We start from the raw sequence: 6,798 nt of genomic DNA, 5'->3' as shown, positions 1-6,798 counted from the left end.
ACTACCCGAAGGATGGACATATTTGAAACACGGACTTGGGGGGAAGGGAACCAAGGGCAACACACGTAACCCAAACATCTGTACCCCATAATATGCTGAAATAAAAAAAAATAAAAATAAATAATTTTCTTAAGTTCTATATAGATTCTTCTATCAGCCCTTCATTGGAAATTTAGCATGCAAATATTTTATGCCATTCTGTTGATTGTCTATATGCTCTAATGATAGTTTCCTTGGCTTTGCAGAAGTTTTTTAATGTGATCAGGTCCCATTTATTCATTTTTGTTGCTGCTGTGATTCTTTTGGGGGTCTTCTTCATAAATCCTTTGCCTAGACCGATGTCTATAAGAGTTTTCTCAACATTTTTTTCTGGAATTCTTAATGATTCATGCCTTAGGTTTAAGTCTGTTATCCATCATTAGTTAATTTTTGTGAAAGGTGAGAGGTGGGGATCCGATTTCAATCTCCTCCATGTGATTATCCAGTTTTCCCAGCACCATGTTTTTAATGGACATTCTTTTCCCCAATGTACATTTTTGTGTGCTTTGTAAAACATTAGATGATAATATGAGAATGGTTTTTATCTGGGTTCCCAATCCTGTTCTCAAGGTCTATATCTCTGTTCCTGTGCCAGTACCATGCTGTTTTGGTTACTATAGTCTTGTAGTAAAGCTTGAAGTCTGGTAGACTGATGTCTCCCTATTTGCTCGTTTGGTTAGAATTACTTTGGCTATACGAGGTCTTCTCTGGTTTTACACGAAGCACAGAATTATTTTTTCTAGCTCTGTAAAGTATTATGATGGCATTTTAATAGGGACTGCATTAATTCTGTACATCATATTAGGTAGTATAAACATTTAAATAATATTGACTCTTGCAATCCGTCAGCATGTTAGGGTTTTTCATCTGTTTTCATCTTCTACAATTTCTTTGTCTCCGTGTTTCATAGTTCTCCCTATGTAGGTTTCTCACCTGCTTCGTTAAATGTATGCCTAAATATTTAATTTTCTTTGATGCTATTGTGAAAGGGGTTGTATCTTTGATAAGATTTTCAGCTTGACTGTTATTGGCATATATGAATGATACTGATTTGTCTGCGTTGATCTTGTATTCTGAAACTTTACTGAATTCATTTCTCAATTCCAGGAGTCTCTAGGTTGAATCCTTGGGATTTTCTAGATGTAATACAATATCTTCATCAAAGAGTGAGAGTTTGACATCCTCTGAACCCATTTGGACACTGTAATTCCCCTGTCTTGTCTGATTGCTCTGGCAAGGACTTTCAGCACTATGTTGAATAGAAGGGGAGGTAGAGGGCAACCGTGTCTGGCTCCAGTTCTCAGTGGGAATGCTTTCAATTTTACACCATTCAATATGATATTGGCTTTGGGTTTATAGTATATGGCTTCTTATCAATTTGAGGTAAGTCCGATGTATGCCTATTTTGTTAAGTGTTTGTATCATAAAAGGGTGCTGAATTTTGTCGAATGATTTTTTGCACCTATTGAGAGGAAAATAAGGCCTTTGTTTTGACTTCTATTTATGTGGTGAATTACATGTATAGATGTGCTTATGTTGAGCCATCCCCTGCCTCTCTGGGATGAGCCCATTTGGTAATGATGGGTTTTTTTTTAATGAGCACCTAAATTCAGTTTGCTAGGATTTTATTGAGAATTTTTGCATCTATGTTCATAAGGAATATTGGACTGTAGCTTTCTTTTCTTTTCCTTTTTTTTTTTTTGAGTCCTTTCTTGGTTTTGTTATCTGGGTGATGCTGTCTCATAAAACGTGTTTGGGACGATTCCTTCCTTCTCAATGTTATGGAATAATTTCTGGAGGATAGGAGTCATTTCTTCTTTGTAGGTCTGGTAAAATTTGGGTGTGAAACCATCTGGCCTGGGACTTTTTTTCAGAAAAGTTTTTTATTGCTCCTTCCATTTCAGTACTTGATATTTATCTGTTCATAAATTCTATTTCTTCCTGTTTGAGCCTAGAGGGGGCTGTGTGTTTCTAAGAATTTTTCCTTTTTCTCCACAGTTTCAAGTTTACGTGCATAGACGTTTTTATAGTAGTCATAGATGATATTTTGTATTTGCATGGTATCATTTGTAATTTCTACTTTTTCACTTGTGATTTAGCTTATTATAGTCCTTTCCTTTCTGCTTCTGGTTAATCTAGCAAAAGGTGTGTCAACTTTGTTTATTTTTTCAAACAACAAACTTTTTGTTTTATTAATATTCTCTATAGTTTTTGTTATCAATTTCATTTAGTTGTGCTCTGATATGGGTTATTTGCTTTCTTCTGCTGGGATTTGCATCCGTTTGTGCATTCTTTTCCAGTTTTTTCAGATGATTCATTAGATTGCTGATTCGTGATATTTCTGTCTTTTCAATGTAGCCATTTATGGATATAAATTTTCCTCTCAGGACTGCTTTAGCTGTGTCGACAGATTTTGATAACCTGTGTCTTCTTTATCATTTACTTTAAAGAATCTTTTTATTTCCATATTAATTTCATCCTTAACCCAATAATTGTTCAGAAGAAGGTAGTTCAGTTTCTGTGACTTTCTGTAGAGTTGAGTGTTTCTGTCAAAGTTAATTTCTAATTTTATTTCACTGTGGTCTGAGAAGATGCATGGCATAATTTCTATTTTTTTAAAGTTGGTGAGACATGTTTTGTGGTTCTAGGATGTGGTCAGTCTTAGACAATGGCCCATGAGTTGATGGGAAAAACATATATTCAGTGTTTTGGGGGTATAATGTTCTGTTAATGTCTGTCAGGCCCATTTGCTGTACAGTTCTGTTTAAGTCCATTGTTTCTTTGTTTTTCTTCTCTTTCTAGGATATGTCCTGTTCTGTCAGAGGGGTGTCCTAAGCTATTATGGTGCTGTTGTTTATAATTTTGTTTAGATGAAGTAGGATTTGCTTTATAAATCTCGGTGTACCTGAGTTAGGTACACAAATATTTAGAATTGTTGTCTTCTTGTTGAATTTTACCCTTTACCATTATATAGTTACCGTCTTTGTCTTTCATTAATTTTGTTGATTTGAAGACTGCATTATCTAAAATCAGAACTATTATGCCAGCTTTCTTTTGGCTTCCATTTGCATGTAATATTTTTTTCCACCCCTTCTTCTAGATTCTGAATGCATCCTTGCAGGTTAGATGTGTTTTATGAGAACAGAAGATACTTGGCTTATGTATATTTATCTATTTAGGCAGCCTATTTCTCTTTAGTGGGCAGTTCAAGCCATTCACATTTATTGCAAGAATTTCTAAGTGAGGCAGATTTCTATTCATCCTGTTGAGTTGAACTTTGTTGCTTTGTTTTCTCTCTTGAGCCATTGTGGTAGCTGGCCTTTGACCTTTAGCTTTTGCATGATTTTACACTCGTGAGCGTCTTTTGTGTCGATCCATGTGTAACACTATTTTGACTACTTCCTGGAGGGCAGGTCTTATCCTGATGAATTCCCTCAGTCTTTGTCTGAGAATGTCTTTATTTCTCCTGCATATAAGAAACTTAGTTTTGCAGGGTACAAGATTCTAGACTGGGCATTATTCTGTTTGTGAAAACTGATAATGGGGCCCCAGTTCCTTCTGGCATGTAAGGTCTCAGATGAGAACTCTGCAGTTAGTCTGATGGGTTTTCCTTAGCAGGTTACCTCCTGTTTTCACCTTACAGATCACAAAAGGGTTTGTTTCATTTTTATTTTGGCCAGTCTGATGACTATGCATCGTGGTGTCTTCCTGTTTGCAATGAATCTCTTAGGATTCCTTTGAGATTCTTGTACTTGGTTATCTAGATTTCTTGCAAGGCCAGGGAAATTTTCCTCCATTACATCCTCAAACACATTATCCAACCCTTATGCATTTTCTTCTCCACCCTCAGGGATGCCTACAATTCTTATGTTAGGCCTCTTCACATAATCCCATACTTCTTGTAGACTTTGTCTTTTTTTCTCATTTCTCTGCCTCTAGGAAAAGCTTCCAAGGAGGGGCTGAAGTGGTCCCCCTCAACCAGAAAGTATGGCTGCAGAGGTGGGGCTGTCTGATACCTGCAGTCTGACAGTTGGAGAAGACCTTGCTGCTTTTCCCTTCCACCATTCCACGGTTTCTCCTGGGACTCTGCTGGGAGACAGGACCTGAAGCCAGCTGTGTTTCCCATGACTCTGATGTGTGTGGGCACGTTCCCTACCCAGGATCTCAGCCTGGGCTGGAAGCATGGCCCTCCCATTGGAAGAGGGATGCCCCTCGAGCATGCTGCAGCTAGGACCCACTCTGATCTGCCCCTGAAGGCACACACACCTCAGCAGACTAATTCACAAATATCCTGAAGGTGTGAAAATGAATGCATAGAGGTGACCTCCTGGCTCTCTGCTCCCAGAGAAAGAAGTGAAGAACTCGAATGGCTACACACAAGTAGATCGCTCCTCTGCAAGAACAATGTTGTGAAACTACAGAGAAACAGCATGGGACATGCAACACAGGAAAAAAGGGTGAAAGGGAGATAAGTTTTCAAATGCTGGATAGAGCGAGAAACACAATAGGGAGATAAGGCAGTGCAAGAGTACTGTGCCCATCTGGCCAGCCAGTGCAGTGTGATCTGACCCACAGGAGGCCACCCAGCACCCCCACGGACCTCCACACCTACTCAAAGACGGAAGTGCCTGAAGTCAGTGAAAAGTCATGTCACAGGATGACAGGCTCTGTGGAGAAGGGACAATTTTAGGAAACATTTTGAACTCCCCAGTGCTCTGAGCTAGGATTGTACTGGGTGGGGAAGGAACTGGTCTGAGTGATCACTTCCCACAACCACTGGAGGGAGCGCGGAGACAGGCACCTTGCCTCTGGTTGTCAGCAGGGCCAGAAAAAAGGATGTGAACACTGAAAAGGGGGCTCTGCCCCTGGAAACCACTGACAACTGGGCTGGCTCATAGCAGGACAGAAAGGGCAAGACATGCCAGACAGGCATGAGATTCCGGGACGGTGACACAGAGGAGAGAGTGGGTGTCCTGCTGATTCAGCCTGCCAAAATGGCATCTGCCAGCTCCTCAGCAGTTGCCCCCGGTGCTTGCTCTACACGGGTGGGTGGCCGCCATTTTGGGGGGTCCACAACCCAGACGCTGTGGTGCACTATGGTTTGGGGCAGCAACTCTCCCCCAGCCCAGTGATTTTCACACCGGGCGTGGTGGGCTCTGCCCTTGGAGGTGGGGATAAGCAAGAAAAGCCACTTGCTCTGTGCAGCTGGCATCAATCCACAGGATGTCCGTGACCTGTTGATTCGGCTAGCCTGGCCTGAGTCAGTGGGCAAATTTTGAGTGCTTCCCACAATGCTAGTTCCCCAGCTGTGGGAGACACTGGGGCACTGGACAGTCTTGGGTATCACCCTTCCCCTAGTGCAGTGACTTTCATGCCAGGAGTGGAGGACTCCACCCCTGGAGGTTGGGAGAAGCGAGAAAACTGCTTTCCCTGTGTGACTGGTGTGAATCTGCGGGGCCTTGGGACAAATGAATAATTGACATTCCATTGATTTGGCCCGTGGGACCTGCTTAGGTCAGTGAATAAGAACATAATTCTAGGGTCTGCTCTCCACATCTGGGCAGCTCCCAACAGTGGGGTTTGTGGTCAGGGAAGGAAAATCCTGGCCAGAGACCCCAGCAGGTGCACCAAGTGGACAATCCCATCAGAAGCAGCCTCCCAAGTGAGGTGGAAGAACCCTGAATAACATATTAGTGGCTCCACCTAGCGGAAGATCAAGCAAACATAGAAGCACACACATCTAGGCTGGTAGGCAGTAGCTGTGATCTGCCTTGCCCTTTCCCCCACTTTAAGGGGGAATAGAGTCCAAGTAACCATCGACAGGGGCAAGACCATTCCTAAATATTGGGACATTAGTATTCCCCACTCAGAGCCCCAGAGACCAACAAAGAGGAATCAGATTACTTTGATAACTGGCTCCTCCATGCAATCTACAAACAATGACAGAGAGGATAACCCTATAGCTTAACACAGTGCCCTCCATCTCAAGCTATTAGAGAGCAGTGGAGTAATACACACAAGTGCAATTCACCATGCGGGAGGTTAAGCTGGGGGACAAAACTCAATAATCTCCACTGGCAAGAGGTGAAGACAACAGGTCAGAGGTAGCCCAACTTGCTAAAGTACTTCTGAGGCAATACAAGGCCAGCACACCTCTTCCCACCATTGTAAAGGAACGTCCCATGGAGGCTTGAAGTTAGGGGCACAAACCAGTCCTAGCACTTCCAGTTTTCAAACAAGTGCCCTGATAAGAAAGAATCAAGGAAAGAATGCAGGAAATATGAAAGATCAGAGAGAAAAGTCACCCCCAGAAGAAACCATGAGACCCTCAAAATCGAAAACAAATTTAAATGAAATGATTAAAATGATGGAAGAAGAATTCTGAATATGGATTAAGGAAAATCAAGGGAATTGAAGAGAAAATAGAAGCCCAACACAAAGAAGCCACAACAACACAGGAAAAGTATGAAAAATTCTCTAAAGAAATTCAAATAATAAAAGAGAAACCAACAGAAATCCTTGTAATGAAAGAGCCATTCAAGGAACTTCAAAACACAGTGGAAAGTCTTAAAAATAGAATAGATCATGCAGAGAAAAGAATCTCAGAGCTTGAAGATAATGCCTATGTGCTAAACAAATTAGATGAAAAAAAAAGAACACAGAAGCAAAAGAGAAGAACAAAACATACAAGAATTGTGCTGCTATAAACATTCGGGCGCAGGTGTCTTTCTTATACAGTATCATTTGGTCTTTTGGGTA

This window comes from Propithecus coquereli, unplaced genomic scaffold (assembly GCF_000956105.1).
Source record: "Propithecus coquereli isolate 6110/MARCELLA unplaced genomic scaffold, Pcoq_1.0 Scaffold143, whole genome shotgun sequence".
NCBI lineage: Eukaryota > Metazoa > Chordata > Mammalia > Primates > Indriidae > Propithecus > Propithecus coquereli.
The sequence above is the reverse complement of the archived record's forward strand: the minus strand, read 5'-3'. Positions refer to the sequence as shown.